Consider the following 18,840-nt stretch of genomic DNA (forward strand, 5'->3'; position numbering starts at 1 on the left):
ATAAGAATGTTCTAAAACTCATTAAAGTCAGCAACTCACATACTGAAGAATTCTGCAAACTTCAAGCAGGGTAAATAAACAGAAAAACACATTTAGGCCCAATGTGGTAAGAATGTGTAAAATAAGTACAAAGAAAAACATCTAAAAGCCTGAGATAAAAGGCAGATTACAATGAAAAGATAAACAATCAAATGAACCATGACTTTATTACAAGAAATTACGATTTCAATGCCACTCAGTCATATATCACCAGGAACACACCTGTAGTTGAACAAATTGGGTTTATTCTTTTCAGTGAGCAAGGACACACATCATGGGAAGTCAGCTGGCTTTTCAGTAGTGAGTATTAGGGAGGACTTTGATGGGATGATTTTGGAGACCATCCAAGGAAGCAGGCACTCACTATGCATTGGGTGCTCTTAGGAAGTAAGGACCATTCTATGACTGGTTATTTCAGTAAATCTTACCTAGGAAGAGGAGCCCCTAGAATGAAAATAGAGCTTCAATTTGCAAAGAAGAGCAGTCATATTAGCCAGGAGAGGATTGTGTTTGCTATTTTGTGGGTTGCACAGTGACTTTGGTTTTGCCCACTCTCAGACACAAAATTATAAAGTGAGCTCTTGTGTCTCACCTTCCCATGGCTGCAGAGTGGGCTTTGCTGGTGGTGGTGTGGGGTGAGAGTGTGTGCATCTAACAGGAAGACAGCATATCCTAGTTGTTTCCTTGCCAGGCCAGCCTTAAATGACACTGAGTCTAACAGTAAGTGCAGACCAGTTCCAGATGCCACCACTGCTTTTGAAAATTATAAAATAATTGAGTGTCACCTTCAAAGTGTGAAGAAACAAAAACTGGAAATCCAGTATTCCAAACTAATGAAAGTATCTTTCAAAATTAAAGAAGGCTGAAGACATTCTCAGACAGACAAAAAACTTTGGGAGCACTGTCTTCATTGGGTCTGCCCTGAAATTACTAAAAAGAACATCTGTCAGGCAGAAGAAAAATGATTCAAAATTATGAATCAAGGATAAAGAAAGAATTAAATGTAATATAAAAGATAAAGCTACAGATACATCTAAATAAATACTGACTATATTAAAATAAGAATACTAATGTCTGGTGGAGTGTTTGTGTGTTTACATATATACTTATGTATATGTGTGTGTGTATATATATACTTATGTATATATGTATACATGTGTATATACATGTGTTTATATATACATGTATATATGTGTATATATACATATACTTAACATAATATCTAGTGTGGCAAAAGTGAAAGTAATACAATTAAAATATTCCAAGAGTCTTTTATTTTTTGGAAGGAAGAAAAAGTCCTAATTTGTTTTAGACTAAGGTAAGTTAGGATAAACTTTATGATGTCTACTAAAATAATAAAGAAATAGCAATAGTCTAATTATCACATTAATAAAATTGCAAAAGAAATGATAAATAGCTGATAAGGAGGAATAAATTCAAGAGATATATTACTCAACATGGGGACTATAGTTAATAACAATATAAAAATGAAAGTAATAGATTAATCAAAAAGAGACAAGAAAGTAGAAAAAAAGTAACATAGAAAAGTGGCCTCAGTAGAAAAAGAATAGTAAGTTGGTATTAATCATGATATTAAAAACAAATGTATCACATGCTGAAATTAAAAGGCAAAGATTTACGTATATACACCTATACATAAATCATTTCTGTTCGACTTTCAAAATAAGGATGTTGTAAGTAAAAAGTATATAAAAAGGTATTTATGATTAGTAACCTAAGGAAATGGGTGCCTTTATACTAAAGCAAACTAACGTCTTCTTGAAACCAAGAAGCACAGCTAGAGTTAAGGTAGGACATTTCACAATAATGAATCAATTCATTGTGGAAATATTACAATTTTATACTGCTATGTACATAACATAGCTTCGTAGCCTTAAAATCTTAAAGAAATTCAAAGTAGCTAACACAAAATAGTAAGAAAAGCAGACTAAAGAAGTCAGTAAGGAAATAGAAAATTGGAATGTCATTAAGAAATGTAAGACAATAATGTCAAAAGTGAACATATGACTCCAGCACTCACGCTTGTCAACTGCACAAGGAGCACTTAGCAAACTTTTGTGCTGAACAGCAGGCTGTAAAGCAAAAACTTCAGTAATGTTGAGGAACTGAAATCATAATGGGTAGGTTGTCTTACCATTGTAGAATTAATCCAGAAATTAAGTACAAAACAATAACTTTTAAAATTCGAAAATGTTTAGTAATTAGCAATGCATTTAAACATAAAACATGTATCATAAAGGAATGATTAAGTTAGGACATATATTCCACTGAGTACACGCACACAAAAAATAGATACTTAAGGATGTGAAAGTCACCAAACACATCCAAAAGAGAAATATTTATAGACATTCATGCATCTATGATCAAAGAAAAGCTGCAAATCAGTGATTCAAGCATTTTGTTCAAAGAAGAGAGATGTAATCTTAAAGAGAATAGCAGATAGATAATGAAATATAAAATATAATATGGATAATTAAATCAAAGGTGGGTCTTTTGAAAAGACTAATACATACTCTTCAAAATGCTGACAGTGTGGGCTAATAAAATGAAAAACAAATGCACAACACTCCCTCCCCTAAAGTAGTCTAGAGGCATAATTTGTCAGTACCAATAATAGAAACAGAGATATCCTTTAAAATTTATGGTCATCAAAAGAACAATGAGAGAATGGGATAAACACATGTATGCTAAAAATAAGTGAAATGAGGCCAGGTACATGGTTCACACCTATAATCTCAACATTTTGGGAGGCCCAGGTGGGTGGAGCACTTGAGGCCAGGAGTTCGAGACCAGTCTGGCCAACATGGTGAAACCCTGACTCTACTAAAAATACAAAAATTAGCAATGCACGGTGGTGCACAACTGTAGTCTCAGCTACTAGGGAGGCTGAGGCAGGAGAATCGCTTGAACCCGGGAGGCAGAGGTTGCAGTGAGCCAAGATTGCCCCACTGCATTCCAGCCTGGGTGACAGAGTGAGACTCTATCACAAATAATAATAATAATAATAATAATAATAATAATAAAATGAAATTAATCCTCATATAAAAATGAATGCAGTGACAGAAATGACAAAATGCTGCATCTTAATCAAGCTGGGATTATTCTCGAAATGCAAGAAGGATTTAGCATTCATATATCAACCAATATAATATGCCATATTCACAAAAGATAAGTAAACAATAGAATAGAAGCTAAGACAAATAGAAAACTTCTGTCGTATTTTCAATAAAGGCAGAAACAATCCATTTCATAAAATTCATAATATTATCATAACATTTCTTATCCACCTAAAGATTGAAGAAACTTCCTATTTAAGAGCTTCAGTTTTGTTTTTTTGTTTTTTTGACGGAGTCTCGCTTTGTCGCCCAGGCTGGAGTGCAGTGGCATGATCTTGGCTCACTTCAACCTCTGCTTCCCGGGTTCACATCATTCTCCTGCCTCGGCCTCCTGTGTAGCTGGGACTGTAGGCACCCGCCACTACACCCGGCTAATTTTTTGTATTTTTTAGTAGAGACGGGGTTTCACCCTGTTAGCCAGGATGGTCTGGATCTCCTGACTTCGTGATCCGCCCGCCTCGGCCTCCCAAAGTGCTGGGATTACAGGCATGAGCCACCGCACCTGCCAGAGCTTCAGTTTTTGTTAGAGCCGAGGTGGGGTAGGGGGAAGAGGCAAAAAAAAAAAAAAAAAAAAAAAAAAAAATCCTACGGTAAATATCAGATTAAATTAAAACAAATTAAAAACTTTCCTTGCAAGATCAGAAATAACACATTGCTGTCCCCTGTTACTACTTTTATTCTCCTATGTAATATTGTAGTGAAGCCTCAGCTAGTTTAATCAAGCAAATAAATAAATGATAAATAAATATCAAATAGAAATATATAAATAGTATTACTTGAAAGTTACATAAATATAAAATAGGATATTAAAAATCTACAAATAGGCTATTAGAATTTCTAAAGAAATTTAGCAAACTTACTGGATGCAAGTAAATATTTTTAAAAACTGTGTTTCTAAACACCGTACCAACAACAGTTTAAGAAAAAAATATGGCTATTACTTCCAGTAACATCAAAAACATCCCATTCCTAGGAATAAGTTGAATGAAAGAGCTACAAAATCTCTATGCCAAAAATAACAAAAATAAGGGAGTAAAATTAAAGAACCAAATCAATGTAAAGACTATGTTCATTATTGAAAGACTCCGTATTCCAAAGGACAGAATTTTACCCACGTTGTTCTTCAGATTCCATGAAATCCCAATCAACATTTCAACACGTTGTGTGTGTGTGTGTGTGTGTGTGTGTGTAAATTAAGAAGATGATTTGTATGGAAATACAGTGCTCAGAATAGCTAAGAAAATCTAAAAGAAAGAATAGAATAAAGAACTTTCACTTCCAGAGCTTAATACTTATTAGAAAGATCAGTAAATTGACTGTGTGATACTAGTGTAAGCATAAACATTTAAGCCACCAAAATTGAATGACAAGCCCCCAAACAGAACCACACATGGACAGAGTCTTGATTTGTAATTAAGGTAGCACAACAGGACACTTAGGAAAGATTAGACTTTCCAATAAACCTTGCTGAGTAAACTGGTTAGCCATATCAGGAAAACAAAGCAAAAGAGAACAAGACATAAAGTTTGCCTAACTGTACACCCCCAAACACTTTAATTACAGATATCATTGTAGAAGATAAAAATATATAAATATTTTGGAATATAATATAGAAAAATATGTTTATGCCTTTGCCAAGACTAAACACCAGGAGCAATAAAAATAAAGAAGAATAAAACACAAAGAGCAATAAAAATAAATAAAAATTAAAAAAAAATAGAGCAATAAAAATAAAGAAAAAGATTGGTAAATTTAGCCTTTAAAATTTAAAACAACTTTTCATAAAAAAACTATCTACAAAAAGAACAGAATATATTTATAGTACCATACCTAGCAAAGGACTTGTTTCTAGAATATAAAAAACCCTTTAAATAATCAAGAAATAGAAATGTGGTAGAGCAAATGGAGAGACATTGGAAAAAGGACTTCAGCTAAAACGCTTTGTAGATTAACAAAGACATACGAAAAGCTCCACCACCTGGTCATCAGGAAAATGCAAAATAAAACAACAGTGAAGTACGAACACATACATCAGTGCAGGTAATACATTCTTTTTTCAAAGACCGAAAACACCAATTTTAAGTGAGGACCTGAAGTAAGCAGAGCTCTTATACACTGCTGAGGGGAGTATCCATTTGGAGGATTTTTGATGTTATTGAGTGAATTGAACATGCATATCCCCAGCCATCCCTTACCAGCTTTATTGGACCCATTGATTTCCCTGGGATGACTCACCTGTGCTTGCACACAGTGGCTGTGCCCCAGGAACCACACATGGTCCTTCCTCTTGTTTCTCTACTCTTAATAAGTAACTCTTGCTTGCTTTCAAATACTCTTCTAATATTCTTACATAAAATGTTTTAAGACAGGTTGGAAACGTTTGTCATAAATTCTCAATACTGGCAGGGGGTGGTGGCTCAAGCTTATAATTCAAACACTTTGGGAGGCTCAACCAAAAGGATCATTTGAGACCAGCCTGTGCAACATAGCCAGACCCTGTCTCCACAAAAATAAATAAACAAATACACAATCAACGTCTTATGTTAAATACAACAAATCAGAAAACAGACCTTATTTTCATGTTGGAGATTTATCAGAAAAACTGTTCTAGCTAAGATAGTGAGGCAGCATGCCTATTACTTAAGAGAAGAAGCATCATAGTGAAGTTCCTTGGAGATCAAATCCTCATTCTGCTATGTTCTGAGTCAGTGAACCTGGGCAAATTCTTTAATCTACCAGTGGGAACTCATGGCTACATTCTACACAGCCTGCAGCAAACTGAGAACTGTGTGTGATCCTGTGGCATGAACACATAGGTGTGTTCATATTGTGGAATACATAGAGCTGCATTTTTATAATTTCTGTATTTTTCTGAAATAAAGGTTTATTTTAATATTCAAAATTATGTTTTCAACTTAAGGATTTCATAGATTTTCATAAAGTTTACTGCACTAAACTCCAGTGCTGAGCATCGCTCAGTGCTTCAGTTCAGGTGTGAAAATCTAGCAAGGAGAACCTGACCTGATTGGTTGCTCAGAATTTGGGGCAATTACATTTGCAGTTCCAATTTCCCACTGGGTGGGGGAGGGCTAATATAATTGGCGGTACTAACAGAATCTTCTAACGGGTGCATGGTAGATCAGCCCCCTAAGTTATCTGTGATGGTAATAATGTTGCCAAGAATCAATACTAGGCATGGAAAATGAATGAAAATCAAGAGGTGTCTACAACCCTAAATGTTCATCAACAGGCAGTGTTTAAATTAATTATTTTATGTCTACTCTATGTTGTATTAAAAAAAGATATATACGGCAAATAGTGACAAAGAATCACACCAGATTCAGGGGAAGATGAAATGTAAATTTTATGGAAGTATTCATAGGCAGAAACATCAGTGTAGTCCACAGCTCTCTGATGTCTCAGCTTTCCTTGAAAGTGACATACCAGATACCACTGTGGAAATTGCTCCAAGGGAAGGATCCAACCTTCCTACCACTATATAAATCTATAGGCAAGTTGAGAAGAGCCCATGGCACATCCCTTGAGTAGTTCATTGTATAACAAAGGAACATCTCTCAACAGAGATATGGGCTTGTTAATCTAGAGTTCAGGTACCAGCTAGAGGTCTCCGGTTCTTCTGCTCTGATAATTCTGCAGATCTATCAAATTAGACAAGAGGAGAAAAAATTAGCCTCTGGGGACATCCAGGTTTGTCTCTCCTCTGACTGTCCTCTGTCCCTTGAGGACTTATTGGATACACGATCCTACATTCCAGTAAATGTCAGGTTGTAACAATTTCTACAACATGGTCTGTAAGTGGATAAATCAAAATGTTTTCTTGCAGCTGGGTCCAGTACACTAAGTAACTTTCGTACCAACATTGCTACAAGTTCCCTTTATGTGCAAAGGTCTAATGGCACTCAACTACCTGTAATCTCTCTTTTTCAACTTTTTTCCTCACCCATGGATATATATTTTATACATCTTTATGTAATCATAAATTCTCCTTTATCTTTCCCATATTTAACTTCATTTTAATATTGAAGTAATGCTATATTTATGAATGTTTTATATGTTGTATAATATCACGATCTCATGCTATCCTAAAACGTGAAACGTTTTTGCCTTTTCTCAAATAGTTTGAGCTTTGGCTCAAAAATATTGTCATTATTTTTAAACTGTTTTCTAGTTTTTTGGTAGTTTAAAAATATTTTTATGATCAATTACATAGCTTTTAATTGAAATATTGATGGAATTGAAATATAAATCCTTTATTTTTCAAAATGTTGTATGGTGTAAAACATCATGGGGTCATAGAAACAAGGAACAAATGTGACATTTAAAATATTTTATTTCATGTTTACCATAGCACAATATAACAATAATAACCAAAATAACAACAATAATAATATATAATATTTTAATTGATATTTACTCTTTTGGGCGTTATTGTAAGGGTTTTAGTTCAACCTATCATTTAAACTTCAAAAGACCTACCTGAACATATTATTATAATCATTTAACAGGTAGGTGAACCAATAACTGAAACACAGAGATTAAACAATTTGCCCAAGTTCACTTAATTGGAACATATTAGAAAGAGGGTGTTACCCCAACTAGCCTTTCTCCAACACCTCTTCTGTTAACTAACATTGCCCAAAAGGCAACCATGTTCTCTAAATAGTAGAAAAGAGAGCTTTATTGGTGACATCAGTTTGCACACTGGGAAGTGAAAGCCTCCATCATGGGTTAAAGGTGCTCTCTTTTTTTTATTTCCAACTTTTATTTTAAGTTCAGGGGTACATGTGCAGGATGTGGAGGTTTGTTACATCGGTAAATGTGTGCCATTGTGGTTTACTGAGTAGATCATCCCGTCACCTAGGTTTTAAGCCCAGCATCCACTAGCTATTCTTCCTAATACTCTCCCTCCTTCCACCCTCAACCCTCCAACAGGTCCCAGTGTGTGTTATTCCCCCGAATGTGTCCGTATGTTCTCATAATTCAGTTCCCGTTTACAAGTGAGAACATGTGGTGTTTGGTTTTCTGTTCCTGTGTGAGTTTGCTGGGTGGTCTCTCTTCAAAACAGGTTGGTTTCATGCCTCACAGAACCTGTATCACACAGTAGAGTCATACATATTCAGCAGGTTTGAAGGTAAAAGCTATAGATATTTATGAGGTGAGCCAAGCACACGTGGAATGGATGAACATATATGTAACATATATCCCATGTTCACTTTGGGGCAGGTTTTAGTATTAAAATATGGTGGACTTTGGCTATTTAAACCAAAAGGTGAACTGGAGCACACAAAGACAGTTTGTGCACAGCCTCTGTAAGCTGCTGGAATGGGCTTAAGACCTGCAATTGCTTATCAGGAAAGAATGTCTGTAAGGCTGGTCATCTCTCCAATCAGAGTTGTAGTGGTCCAGGTTGTAAGTCAGAATTGGGAGGGGTCTAATAAATTGCATGACAGCTCTCATTATTAGGGTGTTTAGCAAGAGAGTGTTTTTGTCTTGTAACTGTAGGAACTTGGAGAGTTGCCATGCCAGCAAACACCTGAGCCCTCAAACTGTAGAGAACTTTTGTTTCTTGAACTTCAGAGTCCACCTTGGTTGATAAAAGGGCATCTGTTTTTGTCTCTCAGATCACACTAATATGCAACCTACCTTCATAACTATCTTAGCTACCATGATGTTTCTGCTAAAGAGGAATAGACAAGACTTGTTGAAGTAGGAAAAGAAGAGGAATGAGGAGAAGGGAATGTGTAGTTCCCAGGGTAGTCACCATAGTAGTGTCAAGAAGGAACATCATATCAAATCAGTAGATCCAATAAAATCAAAGCTTAGTTGGGGGATGAGTCCAAGAAGACGTCTACTGACTGTCATCTTTCTCTCTTTCAAAAATGTTCTTTAATCTGGTCCAATTTTCATGTCAACTGAAAAAAGAAAGGATAGCAGAAAACACTTTTTTTCTAAAAATGAAAACAATAACCAAATGGGACATTATATGTTGGCAGAAATGGGGTAAATAGAGTTAAAAAAAAAACAAACATGAACACACACACACAGAGACACACACACACATACAAACTGAGAATTGAGATGCTTGACTGCCAGAAGGGAAATAACATCCTAGGAGACAAACAGGCAGAACATCAGACATGGGGAAGTGGAGAGAAGCCTGTGGGCAGAGAAGAGAGCCTGTGTTCCTTTGTAGAAGAGAGAGAATAAGAAGACAGAAAAATTAGACATTACCTGATGTGAATTAAAAAAGAAAGGAAAGGTATGTTAGGCGCGGTGGCTCATGCCTGTAATCCCAGCACTTTGGGAGGCCGAGGCTGGTTGATCACGAGGTCAAGGGATCAAGACCATCCTGTCTAACATGGTGAAACCCTGTCTCTATTAAACATACAAAAATGAGCTGGGTGTGGTGGTGGGTGCCTGTAGTCCCAGCTACTCAGGAGGCTGAGGCAGGAGAATCGCTTGAACTCGGGAGGCGGAGGTTGCAGTGAGCCAAGATCGCACCACTGTACTCCAGCCTGGCAACAAAATGAGACTCCGTCTCAAAAAAAGAAAAAAACAAAACAAAAAAGAGAGAGAAAAAGGAAAGGAAAGGTAAGGGAAAAGTGATGTAACTGGAATTCTAAAAGATGCAAAAGTGAAGGGAATATATTCAAAAATCCAAATGAAAGCATAATTAGGTATAGTAAATGAATTCATAAGTAATTTGCACAGTAAATTTGAAATAATTTTACCAGCAAATTTAACTATAGACTGACCTATATAAGGTGATAAAACACATGCTAGATAATAAACAAAGGTAAATTATAGATAGGCAACTTCAATAGGATATGTGAATGGCATGATTCAATAAGAGCTTAATTTTCAAACAGTAAGCTTAATTTTTTAATTGTGAGAAATGTACATAACATAAAATTTACCATTTTAACCATTTCAAGTGTTCAGTTTAGTGGCATTAAATGCATTCACAGTGTTGCACAATCATCACCACCATCCTTCTCCATAAATCTTTTCATCTTGTAAATATTAAGTTTTATAAGCTACCAAGTTTAATTTTTTAAAAATGTGTGCAGTATGCAAACCTCTATCATTTGAGGATTGCAACTAAAATGCCCAAACCTTAATTAACTAGACCAAATACATTTATTTATATAATTTTTTAATTTACTCTCCATGTAAGTAAAGCTGACTTAATTCTCTTCAAATAGCTTTTATTTAGAAAGAGAAGAGACGTCATTATTACTCTTATTTTAAAATAATAATGAAAAATTTGAAGAACTATGGTAAAATTGGTGCTGGGTTATCTCAATCCCTATCTGAAAAAATATTTTCATATGTCTCTGCCGATTATCAAGTTATTCAAAATAATTAAAATATAGCAGCTATCAGTGAAGTTGCTACACATTTGGCCCCATCAATTTCTCCAAGAACTTTAAAGGCAATGTCATGGACTTTTAATCAAATAGTATGGATGACATATTAATCTTTTCTGTACATAGAGCTTTTCTGATTACTAGAAGACCTCATTCTTTTCAGATCCTAACCTTGGTGAAGCTCCATTTAATCTAGAATTGCTTACATATATCTTTACATTTTGGACTGGATTTATCTGATGTTATCACTTACTGCTGTTTGTTAACACCAAAATCAGTAAATTCATCTCAAGGACAAGAATTTTGTTGATATTTTAATGAATATAGGAATATTTGACTTGGAAATTTTTAATTTTGAAGGGGTGTGAATGCTGTTTACATTCAAATGTGACATTTGAAATATTTTATTTCATATTCACCCATATTGTAATTTGTGGATGCTTTCCAGAACTTCTGCCATAGCACAATATAAAAATAATAACCAAGAATAACAATGATAATAAAAAATAATATTTTAATTGATATTTACATTTTTGGGCTTTATTGTAAAGGTTTTAGTTCAACCTCTGATTTAAATTTCAAAAACCTACCTGAACATATTATTATAATCATTTAACAGGTAAGTGAACTAATAACTGAAACACAGAGATTAAACAGTTTGCTCAAGGTCACTTCTCATTGGAACATATTAGAAACAGGGTGTGACCCCAAGACACATTACAACATTATGGAAGATGGTTTAACATAAGCAGCAAACATTATTATTATCCCATATTGTGACTTTCATGTTAGAATTACCATACATCCAAATCCTAGGAATTTGAGTCTCTGTTTTATTTTTTGAATTAGAGCCTTTGTTTTATTGTTGAATTTATAAATATAACAACTGGTCTTAGCTTAACATGTTTACTTATTGAAATTACATTAATAAAATTTACAGCACTTGGGAAGTGAAGCACTGTGTGAAATTACCATTTACCTTAAATTTAAGTATAAAAATACAATCATGTTAATAACTTGTATTTTGCAGTAAGTGTGATATGCCAATATCAAAATTAGTACATTGTATCAAAAAGAAAATGTGTTCACTACCAGCTTAACAGCCTATAGGAAGGGAGAAGAAAACATTTTTACATAAGATGCTATGTAAAGCCATTTTCCACTGTCTGAATCATAAATCACAGGACTAACCTAAAATAAAGAAATAGATTTGATTAGCATTAAGGGATCACTACATCAAGTTATTAAAATTTTGCAAAGTGCCGGGTTGTATATGGATTAATTTTAGCTATTCTAAGACTTATGAGTTATGCTTGAAAAATTAAATCTAAAAATGTATTTTAAAAAGTATGTAGGATATTTTCAGGGTTACACGGTATTAACCACTAGTGTAAATTAGAAAAATGAGATATTGGCCTTCTTACTAGTTATACATAACCCTATAAAAAATCATCAAAATATGCACAGATATATTAAATAAATGTTCTGTTATAAATACTATAATCCTAAGTAATGACAGATTAATAAATACTATAATCCTAAGTAATTACAGATTTTCAAATTTATATATTTTAGACTTATTATTAAAGTATAATACACATGTAGGAAAGTGCACATGTACATGTAATAAATAAATATGCAGTCCTTCAAAATTACAAAATTTCCATGGCTAATGATAAAAGCTTATTTAAAATATTATGATATAATCTATGTATATATTCATTCTCTATTAACATAGAAGATATACATTGTTTTGTTCATGAAAAATTTACCTAAATAAAAATATAAAGTAAAAACATTATAGTTAATAATGTGTAAAACTTTAAAAATAGTAATTTTTAAGTGTCTTGATAATAATTACTTTTATAAGTAAACTATATACACATAGATTTCAGTTCTCTTCCACACAGCCTTCAAGTGGACCTCATTGTGTAGTGTGGACCCATATGAGGGACCATGATATGTGTATGTGTGATTAGCAAGATTCTTTTCAGTTTATTGTCTTTTTGAAGTTCGTTGTATTGCATATCACATCTGTCAAGACATCTGTATCCTCCAGGTGATATTCTGAATTTATAGTTCTGTAGTTACAGAATTTCTTTTTTATTTTAAAGGCATTATGATCATTAATACTTCTGTAAGGAAATATTCTACTTGTTGTTTTTCAAAAGAACATATGTTCTCATACATATTTTCATAAACAACTTACTTTATTAAACTTCAGTTTTTGTTTTACTGAGAAAATTATTATTTGAAATTCTTACCATCATGCTGGAAAAGCTTTTGTACAATACAGCAGTTGAAGTGACAACTTCATATTCACAAGTGTTTGTAATTCCTATAAAATAAGGAGGAATGATCCATGTTTGATTAATGTTGTAATATAAAGCTACCTATAAGAAACAATATAAAGGACACTTTGATATTTGCCACAATTATACTGCTTAAATTTCTTTTAAACACTCTAAGCTTGTCATTTTAAAATAATTAAGAAAACATTGAAAATTTATTTTGCCATTATTTATTTCTTTCTCATTTGTATATTAATTATAAGAAATTACAACATCTTAATTAAAATATTACGTATCCACTAAGTACTAACTCTTCATGTAGAGTATACTGGCACATAATTCATTTTCTCATGTTTGCAATTAGATATTTTCCATTATATAATTTTTTTTAAAAAATGCATAACCAAAACAAAATATTCTGTATAATAATTATATCTGATGAAGTCAGCTTATAATTGTCTTTAACAATAATATATTTGGATTTGACACATAATGTTTAGTTTTTATAGTTAAACATTAGTATTTTAAAGTTTAAGATAAATTAATATTTTAATTTTCACTGTTATTTTCCTTGAATAATAACATTCATTACCTTAGATGTTATCAACTATTACCATCAACCAGTGCTTCTGCAGTATAACAGTATTATAGCAGTTTCAATTCAAAGTAAAGCTAATGTTCTGTCAATCAAAGGAGATGCTGTAAAAACCTAACATTTGTTTATACTCATCACAGAAAATATAATATAAATCAGTAAAGTTTAATATGTTATTAAATTCTTATTCTTTGAACATAAGTAATCTATGCATTATGTACACTGAACCTTCCAATTAACTCTCATATTTGATTTATCACAGAGCTCAATAGTTTAACTCTTTTGCTTATAACTCATTGCAAGTAAATGTCTTTTGACATTAACAGAGACCACGGTATGTGTTTAAGAAATGAACACACATAGTCTATTTTTGTTTTGTTTAAACCCTTTTCCTCCTATTGTCATTCTTTACTTTGTCAACTTTTTTATTACACTGGTAGCTACTATCTTTTGAATATATTTCACACATCTTAATTTGTAAGGGGTAGCAATCCTCATTAATTACATTAAATAGTTAAATAATAAAACTGATATTTGTTAAATACTGCTATATACTGGGGACTGTATTAGATTACTTATTCTCCCATTAAATTAATTACTATTTTTTAAAATCTGGGAAGTTTTGACTGTAATTGGGAGTTGAGATTCACATGGGTTTACCATGGCTTCCTTTGCACCATGATGATCATTGGAGAGTAATAGTGATATTAGAACAAAGAAAATCTAAGTGAAGTGATATGATACAAAAACATGTCATGTAATTTTGAAGGGGATGGATACTACACATTATATTATATAGTGAGCTGAAGTACATAAATTTTAAACTAAGATAATGGAATGCCTTGGACAATGACACTAAACATCGGCTGAGTGAGAAAAAGTGGCCTACACTGTAGTGTATGTGGCCATAAAATTGATTTTTCCATTTTGTGCAAAAGCTTATCACTAAGCATGACTTTCAGGGACAAAACTATAAGTAATAACATTGGAGCATTAATCTGCTGTCATTCTATTTATAGAGAGCTGATAGAATTGGCCATAATATTTTGGTATTTCTAGTAAAATATAATTTCTGCTGATAAAACTATAATTATTCACCATTGTAAAATTCCAATTAGAAAGATTTTATGTCAGAAAACATATGCTGGAAATAAATATAATGTCTAGAAATATATAGAATGTTATCTATGTAGAAATATGTATATAGAGAGTATACAGTCGCCCCTTGAACAACATGAATTTGAACTGTGCACATTCACTTATACATGCATTTTCTTCTGCCTCTGCCACCCCGAGACAGCAAGACCAACCCCACTTCCTCTTTTCCCTCAGCCTACTCAGCATGAAGATGATGAGGGTGAACATCTTTATGATAATCCACTTCCATCCAATGAAGAGTCAATGTATTTTCTCTTTTTTGTGATTTTCTTAATAACGTACATAAACACACATAATAATATACATACACACACATTTCTAAACATTGAAGAAAAGATCAAGCCCACTTAGTTATAATTGGATTTCTTTCCTAATTTCATAATAAAATAAAGATTAGTGATTTGATGTAGTATTCACCAAATTATTATTTGAAGCAATGGAAATTACAGTTATGAAAATACAGTTTTAGCACATTTCTTAGTGAGAGAAAAATCAGAATAACATGCAAGGATAATGAAAAGAGGATTACCATTAATGAAAATGAATTTATAACAATACTTTTTAATTTAGTGTGAGATCCCTAAAATTGTGTGGCTACTAAAAACATGACTGGTGAAAATGTTGATGAGGAGTTTTTTAGGTTTCAGAAGAGAATGCTTTACCAATTGAAAATTCTACAGTTTGGATATTTGTTTCCAAAACCTCATGTTGAAATTTGATCCCCAGTGTTGGAGGTGGAACCTTGTGGGAGGTTTGTGACAGATCTCCCATGAATGGCTTGATGCCTTTCTCACAGTAAGAGGTGTGTTCTCATTCTATTACTTCCCTTGAGAACAGGTTGTTAAAGACAGCCTGGCACTTCCCTGCTCTCTCTCTCTTGCTTTCTCTCTCACCATATGATCTCTGCACATGCTGGCTTAAACATCCTGCATGAGTGAGAGCAACCTGAGGCTTTCACCTGATGTCCAATCTTCTAGCCTACAGAATACATAAAAGCCAAATAAACTTTTCTTTATAAATTAACTAGCCTCAGGTATTTTTTTTAATAGCAGCATTAAACATACTAAGACAGAAAGCAACGGAAAGACTGATTAGTTTTAAAATTTGTTACCAGATGTTTATAAAATTATAAACATAGAATCTAAGAATTAAGATATTCTATTAACTCAGGTATTCCTTCAAATATTGCCACAACTTAAAATTCTATTTGGTTTGTTTCCCATTTACTGAGGCTGAACCATTCACACACCCACCCACACACACACACTTTATAATGTATATGGCTAGAAGTCACCTAAACCTTACAATGCAAATTTATTTACAAAAATTCATCAAACAATAAGAAATTACTAAGAAAATCAGAAAATTTGTTTGTATAAGACTTTTACAAAAAGCATTTGTACATTAAGAATTAAAAAAGTAATTTTCAACTAAATGATTTAACCACATATTCAGAAATTAAAAAGCTTGACTTTGTATTTATATTATAATTGTAGTAAGTATGAGAAATTATCATTGTGTTGTTAATTTGCAGTATTTAGGTGATTTCTGTAGGGACTTGTAGTAGAAAAAGCTTAAAAATATGACTACTATTGTCAGTGCTGGTTTTGACAAGTCAACGTGGATGTCTCTCCATCCCTCTATGAATTCTAGGGATTAATATAGGGCTTTGGTTCCCTTCTTGTCAATCAATTTCTCATCTTTCTCTATCAATAAGTTCAACTTTATTAAGAAATAGATGTGTTCCCTGAAACATGTGCCCTTCTGGGATTTTAATTATTTGTCTTATTTCATTTCTGTCAATTCTCCTCAGTCTTCATCGTTGACCATTTTTTTTTTAACACTAATTAGGTCCACAGATTGTATAGAAATAGTTTATATTGCATATAGTTTTAAAAATATTTGACACTTTCTCCTGAACACATTTCTGAAAATATTGATTTCAATATAGTCCAGAGAACTCATTTCACTTGCCAGCCAAGTATATTATTTAAGAATTCAATATTTTCTACTCTTGTATTTACACAAAGTATATCTTCAAAACCATCAAAAGTCTGATTATTATGGGCACTCATCTCTAAACAAGGCTCAGATCTAGAATTATTTATTTTACTATATTCAATTCCTAAGTTCCAAAAATTAAAATTGAATTAGTTCTTAAATTGTAAAATAAAATAGCTTTATTTTCCGATGGGAATAATGTTCTGAACCTCAAATATTTTGCTTTATTTGATATTGTGATTAAATAATAGTCACTGAGTTAGTTTTTAATGTGTGTATGAATATCTTAATACCTATTTTTATATTTAAGAAATACATTATTTTTATAAATATTGCTAACTCATTTTTTCTTTCATTTACCAAATATTTATTGACCACTTATAATGTACCAGTTATTTCTTCTCTGTATAGAGGTAATAGCAGTAAACAAGATAAGCCTTGCTACTTTCATATTTTTCCTATGAAGTTTTAAATATTTAATGATTAGTACTTTTTTTTGTATTATATTACTCTTATTACAGTCAAGGTTAACTTTGGGTAATTGTACATAAATTTTTTTTAACTTATATTTCTGTTTCCTTTAAATGTATTCTCTTTCACAACACATCTTTTAAAAATGTATACCAAATGAATGTAGTTTTCAAAGCCAAGCAAAGAACAACCTCATTGCATATACCTACAAAATTAATAGTGGCACAAAAATTATGCGCAGCCAGCAAAACTAGCAAAATTAATGTGCTGATTCTGACCAGATTTGCAGAAATGCAAATACTGCAGTTTTCATCTCACATAGTTTAAAGAGAGAAACTTTAAGAGCAACTTTTTTTTATAAAGTAATAATAAGTTTAAATAATTTTTGATACCAAAATATTTATAATGGCAAAATATGAAGACACTATTTGTCTGAGCCTTAGTGTCTCCCTCAGGAACAGATACTGTCCCAAATCTGTTTGAATAGGAAAAAATATATATGTATACATTTATTTATTTGTTTATAGGACTTTATTGTCCACATTATTTATTTATGAATACTACTGAACTTATAAGTAGGAGCATGTAGTTTTCAACAATTCATTTAACAGTTTAACTACTTATCTCTAATTACTATATGTTTGTGTATGTAACAGGGGATCTAATGTGAAAGCTAATTACAAATTAGAACTTAAAATATGATGTCCTAAACATGCAGTAAGAATATTTTTTAGAAAGCTTCTTATCTATAATAAAGAAATAAATCAAATAGCTAGACTAGACTTCATGATTAGTAGAATAAGAAGGAATGGGGTACTAAAAAATAAAGATTTGGCTTCAACTAAGAAAAAAGGAAAGAAGTAATCTCCTTTAAAATTTATCGTCATACAGAAGGCACTTCTGAACCTGTGGGGGAAGGGGCATAAGAAAGAACTGGATGCTTGTATACTCCCCTCCCCTCCCCTCCCCTCCCCTCCCCTCCCCTCCTCTCCTCTCCTTGTATGCTCCCCTCCCTTCCCCTCTCCCCCCTCCCCTCCCGTCTCCCCTCTCCCCTCCCATCTCCCCTCTTCCCTCCACTCCCCTCCCCTCTCCTCCCCTCCCCTCTCCTCCCCTCCCCTCTCCTCCCCTCCCCTCCCCTCCTCTCCTCTCCTCTCCTCTCTTTTTCTTTTTAAGACAGAGTCCCACTCTCTAGCCCAGGCTGGAGTGCAGTGGTGCGATCTCAGCTCACTGCAACCTCCACCTCCCGGCTTCAAGTAATTCTCCTGCCTCAGTCTCTCACGTAGCTGAATTACAGGCGCCAGCCTCCACGCCTGAGCCACCGCACCTGTCTGCTTTTATTTTCATAGTTTCACAGATTTCTATATAACTTTATACACAAAGACACTTCTCAAATATGAATAATAAACTGGTAGAAGCCAAGAAAAGATAAATATTCTAAGAAAATTTTACCCAGAAGAGGTGTAAGAGCAATAACATGGAACATATATGACATAAAATTAAACACCAAGAGCTAAGAGTTGGCCGGGTGCAGTGGCTCAAGCCTGTAATCCCAGCACTTTGGGAGGCCGAGGTGGGCGGATCACGAAGTCAGGAGATCGAGACTATCCTGGCTAACACGGTGAAACTCCGTCTCTACTAAAAATAACAAAAAAGTTAGCCGGGCGTGGTGTTGGGCGCCTGTAGTCCCAGCTACTCGGGAGGCTGAGGCAGGAGAATGGTGTGAACCCAGGAGGTGGAGCTTGCAGTCAGCTGAGATT

The 18,840-nt window shown here is 33.4% G+C and overlaps 1 protein-coding gene and 1 long non-coding RNA gene across 2 annotated transcripts in view; one reads left to right on the forward strand and one right to left on the reverse strand.

Annotated features, from left to right (window-relative positions):
• The window catches only part of LOC129032744 (uncharacterized), a 59,423-nt gene that overhangs the window by 10,449 nt on the left and 30,134 nt on the right, over positions 1-18,840 (forward strand). The window lies entirely within an intron of this gene.
• LOC134739109 (uncharacterized) overlaps positions 1-18,840 on the reverse strand; it is a 50,862-nt gene that overhangs the window by 7,262 nt on the left and 24,760 nt on the right. Inside the window, exon 2 of the long non-coding RNA XR_010125619.1 lies at positions 12,832-12,905. This is a non-coding gene — a long non-coding RNA (uncharacterized LOC134739109). The remainder of the gene's footprint in view (positions 1-12,831; positions 12,906-18,840) is intronic.

Source organism: Pongo pygmaeus, chromosome 2 (genome assembly GCF_028885625.2).
Source record: "Pongo pygmaeus isolate AG05252 chromosome 2, NHGRI_mPonPyg2-v2.0_pri, whole genome shotgun sequence".
Classification (NCBI taxonomy): domain Eukaryota; kingdom Metazoa; phylum Chordata; class Mammalia; order Primates; family Hominidae; genus Pongo; species Pongo pygmaeus.